The 11,143-nt window shown below is 40.4% G+C and overlaps 1 long non-coding RNA gene across 1 annotated transcript; it reads left to right on the forward strand.

The window, feature by feature from the left end:
• Nucleotides 1-481: 481 nt before the first annotated feature.
• Nucleotides 482-7,232, forward strand: LOC143880100 (uncharacterized). Its single transcript, XR_013251502.1, has 3 exons — nt 482-974; nt 1,081-1,257; nt 6,850-7,232. It is a non-coding gene; the product is annotated as an uncharacterized LOC143880100 (long non-coding RNA).
• Nucleotides 7,233-11,143: the final 3,911 nt, after the last annotated feature.

Consider the following 11,143-nt stretch of genomic DNA (forward strand, 5'->3'; position numbering starts at 1 on the left):
CTCTCTCTCTCTCTGCCTTCTTGTCTGACAGTCAGCCACCATATAAAAACACCCTAAACATGGTTCCTCAGTTTTATGGGCACCCAGGGCCATGGCACCCTTGGATTTACCCAGCCCAGTTTTGATGTGAACCGTACGGTCTGGGTCAAATTTCAACCGGCCACTATTTTAGTAACCGAGACATGTAAATTATGGGTGGGCCGGGTGGACCTACAGGTCTAGGTCACTTTTTGCTAGGTCTAAGAAAAATTAAAAGAGAATAGCTAGCGTTAGTCACAAAAGGCATTTTGTGGATGGTCTGTCGCATGTCAAACCAGCCACCTCATGAACGGAGACAAAAGCTAATGTCTTCATTTACGTAGAGGCTGGTCTAACACGGCGAAGGCTGCTATTTTTTATAGAATTACCTCTTGGACAGGAAACAGATTCCAACTCATTCCCCTTTAATTCTACACCAGTGTCAATTCCACTTTTTTAACCAAATGCAGGAAGCCAGTGGATTACGTTTCCACGCCTGATTCCAGCCATCCAAACGCATCCCAGTTGTTATCTTCAGCCAGAGTGATCATTTCCCACAATTCTCTACCATTACTCCCGCTCATGAATTATCAATAGAACCAGATGAAAAGATGGCCACACCAATCTCTCCCTCTCTACCCCTTCCCTCCCTTCTCACCCCAAAATCTTTATACTCCCCTCAAACCTGCAAGCCCCCCCTTCCATTTCACTCTCCACTCTTAACCTCCATACACCCTTCAAAGAAAACCACCTTCTATCCTTCTCTAAGCCACGCAATTTCACAAAAAAACACCCATTGTTGGAGGATTTATGCAGCATCAGTTGATACTTTACCTTCTGAAACTCAAATTGATAATACCCAACAGATAATCCCCTCTGATGAGAGCACTGGGTCCACTATAATCTCTGTTCTTCTGACTACTGCTTTTGTTGGCCTTTCCCTTCTCACTATAGGGGTAAAATTCTGCCACTTTTGTGCTTATAATTTTGCAACTTTTTTTGCTTCTGTTTGACTAAAGGTATGATTTTGGGATGTGGGTTGTTGTTGTTTTTACTTTCCAGGTTATATACATAGCCGTGACGGATTTCTTTCAGAAAAGGGAAACAGAGAAGTTTGAGAAAGAACAGGCTGATAAAATGAAAAAGGGTGGCAAGAAAAGGAAGGTGAAAGCTAGGACTGGTCCAAGAGGCTTTGGGCAAAAGATAGAAGAGGATTATGATTAGATCTGTGCTACCCATGTAAGCATTTTTCTCTGTATTTATTTTTTCTTTATGCACGACTGTGATAGCATTTAACATTGGTGTCTGTATTTCTATGTTTTTTACATGTAGGAACCTGCTTTTGTGTTTCCTGTTTCAAACTTCCTTTTAACCTGCTTTAGTCGTAAGTTTTGCTTTCCAGGCTGAGTTTAGGAGTTTTATGGTTTTTCTTTCTAGTTTAATAGATTTGACAATTCTTCATAATCCAATTAGGGTTATATATACAAGATCCCCATTGATGTCACGCCCTGAGTCCACTGTGTAAATATTGTCGGGTTATGGGTTTTCCCACCCTCCCTGGGTTTTCCCAACCCACCCTCCCTGGTTTTGTTTCCCAGCAGTACTAACCATGCCCAACCCACTCCGCAGGGACCCACCCCTTGGAGATGCTGAAAACATGTCTACAAAGGGGGAGGGGGAATCCGCATATATAGTGTTGCCTAATATGCTCACACCCTCCCTCGAATGCAGCGGGAACTTCGTCACGATGAGTTTATCATGCAATCATAAAAAAGTGGCCTCATAGGTAATCATTTGTTGCGGCTAGGTGCTCTAAGCTAGGAACAAAAAGAACACCAAGAGAGCTACAAGCCACTCTTTCCGGAGCAAAATTATAATCGACTTCAATATGTTTGGTGTGAGCATGGAAGACTGGATTTGCAGCTAGATACATTGAGCTAAGATTTTCGCAGAATATAGTAGGTAGGTATTTGAGAAACACACCAAGGTCTTTGAGTAAAGATCGTATCCAACAGAGATTGGCAATGGCAATGGCAGTGGCAAGAGCATGGTTCTCAGATTTGGTGCTAGATCAAGAGACTATGGGTTGTTTGCTCGAACAAAAGGAAATGAGATTAGGTCCAAAGAATGCGAAACCTTCAGTAGTTGACTGTTGATTGTTAGGACTTAGGACAACCATCCCACTTTACATCAAGGTTAGTCATAACAGAGGCAGAGTGAAGAAAAGTCTATAATCAACAATAGGTAGCAAAAACTGTGTTTGACAGCTTCGAAATGGACTATAGTGGGTGGCTGCATGAACTAGCAAACTTGGTTCACCGCATATGACAAGTCAGGTCAAGTCATGGCTAGGTATTGAAGAGCCCCAATCAGACTTCGGTAGAGAGTGACAACAGAAAATGGGGCACTATCAGTGGCTGACAGTTTAGAGCCCGTAGTGACTGAGGTGGAAGCATGGAGGGCTACATTAGTGTCTAAGGCATATTTCGACTGAATGAGCATGCGACACTTGGAGGAGCGGTTAACTTCCATGCCAAAGAAGCAATGTAGAGGCCCAAGATCCTTCATATCAAACGGAGAGCTGGGGTGCCAGATTTGACTAAAAATGCCAAGATGTTCTCGGTCAGTAGTGATGATATCATCAACACAGAGCTGCAGAAGAACACAACTGGTATGTGATGGACAAATACCGACGAGTCTTTGTCACTACAGTGGAAGCCAAGATCAAGCAGAGAATTGCTGAAATGGGTCAACCTGGTTCAAGAAATCTATTTGAGATCGTAGATGGCCTTTTGAAAAAGACAAATGTGATTGGACTGAGAAGGGTCAGTGAAGTCAGGATTTTGCTTCATGTACACCTCTTCTATGAGAGATCCATGTATAGAAGGCATTTCGAAAATCCAGTTGCTAGAGGAGTCAGGTATGACCGACCAAGATGTTTGCTGTTAGTGATGATGATATCATTGACATAGAGAGCGTAAGAACACATCCACTGTGTTACGAACAAATAGCGAGGAGTCTGCGTCACTGCAGTCGAAGCCAAGATTGAGTAGAGTGTTGCTGAAATGGGTGAACCTCGTTTGAGAAGTTTGTTTGAGACTTTGTGGTCATAGATGGCCTTTCGAAGACAACAAATGTGATTGGACTGAGAAGGGTCAGTGAAGCCAGGAGTTGCTTCGTGTGGACTTCTTTTGTGAGGGATCCATGTAAGAAGGCACAATTCGAACATCCAACTGCCTAAGGAGCCATGTATGAATGGCTACTAAGGAGATAACATGCCATATATTGAGCGTTTTGTATAGTTTCAAAACTCCTGTACATCATCGTGGACTCCGCCGAGTCGACTCTCTTTTACCTCGACCGCGTTCTTGTCCGAATCTGCATTTTGCACTACAAAATAAATCAAAACTCTTTTGGCTCCCCCGAGTTATGACCACCTCAAATACTGGACGACGTCGTGCCGAGTTGACTAGGATTTTCTTTGACCACATTTTGACCTGCATCCGAATTTTGAAACGCCGAGGCTTTAACAATTAGATTGGAAGTCTCATCAAAGTCTTGACCATGTTGCTTATGAAACCCCTAGGCAACAAGGCAGGCTCCATCATTGGAGGAGGTTAAGGACACGATCCATCAAGATATTTCAAGCAGTCCGCCGTAAAAGATAGTTGCAGCCATGCTTTTAAATGTCACCGAAATTTCCCTGAAATGATCGAATGCCATCCCCACCAAAATAAAATCAACATGAACTTCCACATCATTAGTTCTGACTGAAATCCTCGAAATTCGACCAAAAGGGTCGTAACGACAAAAAAATAGAAAGATTTGATTTACATCATATTGACATAGAGTTGGGGTCCTTGGACAGAAAACTGGTCATTGTACTTTGTTATACTTCATTACATTGTAGTTCATTAGTGGCTTTACTATTCCAGACAAGTGCAACTTGTTATACTTCATTACATTGTACTTCATTAGTGACTTTATTATTCTAGACATGTGCAACAACGCAAGTCACTAGGTGTAAAATGTGATTAAGCCATTATGGATAGCTTTCTTGTTTGTGTGATGGTTTCTAAATATGTATTTGTGCTTATTCTAGGCATTTCCCAAAGTTTCATCTTAAAATTTCATCATTTGCATATGTTTCCATACGTTTTCGTGATTTTACAAGATTTGCACTGAAATCGAAATATTTCTGTTTCCGTGCCAACCGAAATTTAAAATGTTTCCATTCCGACCAAAACCGAAACTGAAACCAAAATTTATAACCTTGGTTGGAACAATCCAACTTAATCAAGACCATATGCATGATATTGTGAAGAGAACCATAAATGAGGAGGATGGTGGTCACAATCGAGGTTGAGGAAGATATAGGAGCACCCGTTGATGGAAGAACATGGAAGATAGGACTAGGAAACGAGGCGATTAGGTATTGTCCTTTGATACAATGTGTTTAGCAGATTTGAGAATCCTGCATAGCTCATTTAAATCATTTCCATAGGCTGATCCTAGCCCTCCTTTATGCTTTTGTAATAAAAAAAGTGGACAAAGTCACTTTGCAAAATTACGGATTTGGTACATATGTCACATAATAGTACGGATTTTTGTGAACATATTACATAACACTATGGATTCAGGACGCCTTTCAAAATATTGATGAATTCTGGGCACCTTAAGAGGCACAACATATTATGGAAACCTCTATAGATTGGAGGGCTAGGATCAGCCTATGGAAATGATTTTACTTGCACAATATATTTCTGTTGTGTTCCATCACATGGACGGTTTGGATCAACCTATGATGTGGTCCGTACAGTTCTTTGTCGGCTCATGCATCACACGGGATTTTTTACAACTATATATATATATATATATATAATCTACAAGCTCCCCTTAGGGATATGTACAAAGAATAGAAAGAATCAGTTACAAGAGAAAGTAGCAGAAGGTTGAGAATAAGAGATTCTGCTCAATCTCGGGTTGTCTTTTAGGCATGTTGCACGTTACGCTTACTGCCGCAATTAGGAAGGTGTTAATGATATGGGCTAAAATTGTAATTTTCTGCTAAACATGACTTTAGAGTTCAGATCCCCCATTCACTCATTTAGAGCAGTGCCGATTGTTGATGCTAAAATCTGGACTAGCTCGGTTGAAGAGGTGCTGAGCTTGGCTAAAGAGGTCCTATGATGAGCTTGGCTGAAGAGGTGTTGCGATGAGCTCTGAAGAGGTGTCGTGCTGAGCTCGTCTCCCTCGGACAACATGCGACCTATGAGCGCAGAGAACTCGTTAGAGGACTTGGAGTTTGGACTCCAGGGGACCCTCTGATGCTTAAGTTAGACGGGGCAACGAGTAAAAACTGAGCAAGGCAAGAAGAGCTACGAGCTCTAGTATTGTGATGATGATGTGTACCTTAGAGTTTTGTCTCCCTCTGTAGACTTAGAATCCTAAGCAGTTTAGGAAACTTGCCTTTGTTGGAGTCTCTTGTGATTAGCCGAGTTTCCTAAGAAATCGGTTGCCAAGTTTATCTCGCCGCCACGAAGATTGTCTTTTAGGGCTCGGATACTAGGGTTAGAGTTTCCAGAAGAGGTGCGGAATGATCACTCTTCCTACAACGATCTTTGTCCTTGGGCGTCACGTCTTAGGCTCATATTGCACGTCGGCTTTTACCCCAACATGTTGCACTCCACTTCCTTGGGTCTCTTCGGGCCAAGGAAGTAGTCTTTCTAGCTTATTGGCTTAGCGTTCCTGACCTTGGCTCATCAACCTCAGTCGACGCTTGCCTTTATGGTGGATTTGATTCACTCATGATTGGCCTCCAGGGTCCGTTCCTAGGGTTTTTCATTTGGTTCGGTTTGAGATCGCTCACCTCGGTTAGATCCTGTCGAGCCGTGGTGTTTGGCCGGATCCGGTTTGACATTGCTCACCTCTTGCGCCATACAATAAGAAGGCAACAGGTGGAGCCAAAGTGTTTGGAGTTTCCGGATGACCAAAACGGTAACTGAGGGCAAGAGGGTCACTTCACACCTCCTCCAGAAGCCCTAATCCCTTAATCCTAGAAAGAAACCTCGCTGGCGGCGAGGATTGAGATAGAAACCATTTTCTTAGGAAATTTGGTCAATCACAAAGACTCCAAGAACAGCGAGTTTACTAAACTGACGAGGACTCTAAGTCTTTAACGGGATAAAAATCCAAGTTACTTAACTCTCGGAACCATCCATAAGCTCATCTTGCCTTTGCTCAGATCCTTACTATTGATTTGTGTTCTAACTTGAGCATCGGAGGGTTCCCCCAAAGTCAATGCTCCGAGTCTCCTCGATTAATTTCTTTCTGGGCGCAGGTCGTCTTCATCAGCCTAGCTCGGCACCAGCCCCCTCTTCACGCCTTAGTTCAGATTTCGGCATCAACACAGTTGATCTCAATTTTGCAACTGAGATTCGATTTGTAGTTTGGGAAATGATCTAGAATCATAAAAGAAGAACTGTGCTAAAAAATCCTTGCAAATTTGAGACGCTGATATATGGCTTTTGAATCTTTCGCTATAATTTGTAAATGCTAACTGAATTTGCATAAACAAAATTTCATTCATGTTCATAGACATTTTTTTTTTTTTTTTGGATAGGGCATCTATCCATGCTTTGAGAAAAATTATCTTTGAGATGATTTACTGGTACTTGAGGACTGAAATTACCCAGTTTGTTTCTAAGGATATGTAGGTGGACAATATTTTAGATATTCTGTGCCATTCCAAAAAAAAATAATTTAGATATGCTGGTTGGTCCTTTTGGTCTGTGGCGTAATGTGAAAGTAACAGTGGAATTCCATTGGCAGTGACTAGTGAGTTCAAATGCTGTGTAGCACCCCAAAGTCAGCACGTTGGGATTACAAAGAGTAGCATGTTTGTTGTTGAAAACCTTTGATATGCCTGAGGAGGTTGGTACACATCGAAGTTTGGCGTGGTTCCATGTCTCAGCTTCTTTTTTTAATTTTTATGCAGCCATATCTATCCTATTCAACTCATTTTATTATAATGACTGCTAAATTCTGTTTTTCATCACCATCTTGAAAATTTATGATAAAGTGTCTGTCCCCATGTGCTTACTAGCATGGAATAATTGGGGTTCTGAGCTTGCTTGGTTGATGGGTCTTATCAACCTGTTAAATGCTTCCATGTATGCTCGATTAATTCGAAATTTCTTAGTAGTGTTCTGATAGTCCGTTATTAGTTTGTCAAGAAACTAAACTTTTGATGGCCGATTGCTTATTGTGTTGTACATATAGTTGACCCCGACAAAGGGAACTTTGATCCCACAATTTTGAAGAAATCAAGGATTCTAATTTTGAAGAAATCAATTTTGATCCGTGTATCCAAATGGCCCCTTATTGTTTACTTTCTTTTTATCCAGTATGAGTGTCTTGAGTAGTATGAGTGAGTGTCTTGAATATCTGGTATTTATATTGCATATACAGATATGGGTGTGGTGGAGACGGGGTAGGGGGATAGGGAAGGGCTGGGGATTTCTTCTTTTCACTCAACAAAAGGCACTTCTGTGCCACTTTTAAAAAGAAAAGGCACTTCTGTGCCATATGTTATGTGAATGTCAAAGCTTATGATTTTACATGGAAATATGGGGTTACTTTACCAGTTTTATAAAAAATTGGGGTGTTATGTTCTTTATTAATCATTGTTCTGATCTCTTCTAAGCATAAGAAAAATCAGACTGCCAAGTGATGCAGCTGGGAAGAGAATTAGAAGAAGAAAGAAGATTTAGAAATAGAAGAGAAGAATTCAATTTAGGCAGGAGGAGGAGGAGGAGGAGAAGTGACATATTCCCATATAAAACATCAACCCCATATATATATATATATATATATATATATATATATATATATATATATATATATATATATATATATATAGGAAATGGTTTGTGTGCAGATAAGCTATGTGTGCATAGCTGCACAAACCATAGTGGGGGCCACATTTTTTGGGGGAATCCAATGCTCATTTGGAAGGCCTATCCATGGATAGGGTGTGTACCAAAAATCAGCCATATAGGATCATCCTAACCCAATCAAAGTTGGAGGGGAAAATGGACAGACACTGTTTCTACCTATTTTTTCCCTCCACAAATGGCAGTGTGTAAAAAAATGTCTTCCATTCTTGGGATTTTGCTAGTTAGTCCCTACATGGCAAAATAATTGCTTATTAGTCCCTAAGAAAAGCATATTAGCTTAACGGTCCTACTTTTAGAAAATATTTGCTAAAAGGTCCCTAAAACTCATGAGCTTCAATCTCCTCCGTTAAAAATTTTAAATGGCAAATTTATCCCATAACCCATTTAATCATTTTTTTATTCCTAAAACGATTTTTTTGTTGAAGGTTTTTGTACAAGAATATTAGAAGAGATAATATTGTTGCTTATGTCCTATGATTAATGGGTTGAGGGGTAAATTTGCCATTTTAAAATTTTTAACGTAGAAAATTGAAGTTCGTGAGTTTTAGGGACCTTTTAGCAAATATTTTCTAAAAGTATGACCGTTAAGCTAATATTCTTTTCTTAGGGACTAATAAGCAATTATTTTGCCATGTAGGGACTAATCAGCAAAAATCCCTAAATTCTTTATTGACTCTATTTCACTCTGTCGCGTTGCCTGAAAATCAGCCTTTCACTGTTTTGTGAACGGCTGAGATTAACCCGCAAAAAATCATGTTTTTTTAATCTCAGTCATACTCAAAAAGTGAATTGCTGATTTCCTGGTGACACACTGAGTCACGATAGAGGTCAAAGAACCTCTTACCTCTTCTAAATTTTCCATGTATGACTATCCTTTTTTAAATGAGGAAATGGTTTGTGAGCAGCTGCTCAGATAAGCTGATCTGAGCTGGAGCTCACAAACACATGTGGCCCCACATTTTTGGGGATCCAAAGCATTCATTTGGAAGGCCTTCCATGAATAGGATATGTACCAAAAATCAGCCCTATAGAATCATCCTAATCCTGTCATGTGTTGAGGAAAAAAATGGGCAGAAATATGGACACACAGTGTCTATCGATTTTGCCCTCCACCTTTGATTAGGTTAGGATGATCCTATTGATCTAATTTTTGGTACACACCCTATCCATGAAAGGGCCTTCCAATGAATGCTTTGGATCCCCTAAAAATGTGGGGCCACATGTGTTTATGAGCTCCTCCTCAGATAACCTTATCTAAGCAGCGGCTCACAAACCATTTCCTCTTTTAAAATTTCCAACAAGCTTTCTATGACTTTATTTTTTAAAAAAAACCCATTTTCAAAACCATTTTATTTTGAAAACACTTCAACAGCTCCTTGTCACAGAACTTACAGTCCTGAGCAAAATAATGCATCGCCCACTGGGACTATATTTCGATGACGAAATAAACTAAGACTGTTGAAAGTTGAAACTAGGAAGAGTATTTTGTTTGTTATATGGAAGCAACTCAATAGAACCAAAACATGTCTGTTGAAATTAGACCTGGCAAACGGTTGGGTCGGGTCGGGTTGCCAGCGGGTCACGCAGGTTGCAGGTCAAAATGACCCGCATTCCTAAGGGTCAACAACCAGGTGACCCGTACAGTGCGGGTGGGTCAGGTGACCCGCGGGTTACCCGCATTTTTTGCCAAAACAGTGTTTTTTTTGGGCTGTGATAAATTCACCCCCTAATTTTCAAAATGGACGGTACAGCCTACACCATAAGATGATCCAAACCATCCATTTGATGGGCCACAACGTAAATATATTGTGCCCCAAAAATCATTGCCATAGGATGATCCCAACCGTCTGAACTATAGAAGTTTCCATATTGTGAGTCCCTCTTTAGATCGGAGGGTTAGAATCATCCTATGGTAATGATTTTTTTGGGCACAACCTATTCACATCATGGCCCATCAAGTGCACGGTTTCGATCATCCTATGGTGTGGGCTGTACCGTCTATTTAGAAAAGTTGAGGGTGTATTCATGCTTAGTAATGCCCTCTTTTAAAATAAAAATATATTTAAAAAATCCAAATAACGGGTTGACCCTACCCGACCCATCCCATGTTTTTGCGGGTTGGGTGACCCGCGGTTCGATTTTGACGGGTCACTAAAACTCCAACCTGTGCCCGCAAATTTGCAGGTGGGTTAGGTCGACCACGGCACGGGTCACTGTTGCCATGTCTATTGAAATCCAGTTGAACCATACCTAAATACATCCCCTAAAGACATAAATGGTATCTATAAATTTGGCCCAGTGTTCCAAGTAAACATTTCCTCCAACCCAAATTGAAACGGGATCCCTCATTCAAAATATTGATAACAAACACTTGTGTGGTTATTTTAGGTGTGCAAAATGTAACTGGGAAGGAGCCCACTTGTTGCCCTATGACATCTATGAACTCCAGTAGAAGCAGACAGAGAACAGAAAAACTACCAAAAGCACCATGGCAATGCCCAGAACAGCAAGAGATAGAAACCTAGCAATCCTTCAGAAGGGTTTTCAGATACCTCAGGGGGGGCAAAAATAGACAGCACGTATACTGAACAAAGCACCTGTGGTGACCTGAACTGAAATATTAGCAGAATGGAAGCCCAAGAAATAGAATGCCATGGCAAATGCATGCTATAATATAATGATTAAAATAGGTAAATGATATCGACACTCACTTCTTTCATAATGGCACTCTCACCTTCTTCTTGTTCTTTTTTTTGCTTTTTTGAGCAATTGTAAGTTTGTAACAGATATACCCGCTTACAGGAAAAGTGTAAGTGGATATCATGTCCCTTGAGGCCATGCCTGGATTGCAGGAATTTTCTGAAAAAGTTTGGGAAGGAAAATTATTTCTAAAACTTCATACTTTTTTACACACCAGTAAAGATAACTTGAACCAACCTTATTCAATTTTTATTTGAAGAAACTTTCAATTTAACCAGAATCATATGATTTTCTTAATTTTGGAAAGAAAATAATCTCCTGAGAAAATTTCAGTCAGAAATGTTTTTGTTGCAATCCAAACGGTGCAGCCTGCAGTATAGATTTATGCTACAAAAGAACAAGCACAACCCTTTTAAAATTGCTACATAAAACTGAAGTACATAACTAAATGGTAAAGGGCATTCATT

This window comes from Tasmannia lanceolata, unplaced genomic scaffold, assembly GCF_043159265.1.
Source record: "Tasmannia lanceolata isolate RefF3 unplaced genomic scaffold, GAP_Taslan_0.1 ptg000006l, whole genome shotgun sequence".
Classification (NCBI taxonomy): Eukaryota; Viridiplantae; Streptophyta; class Magnoliopsida; order Canellales; family Winteraceae; genus Tasmannia; species Tasmannia lanceolata.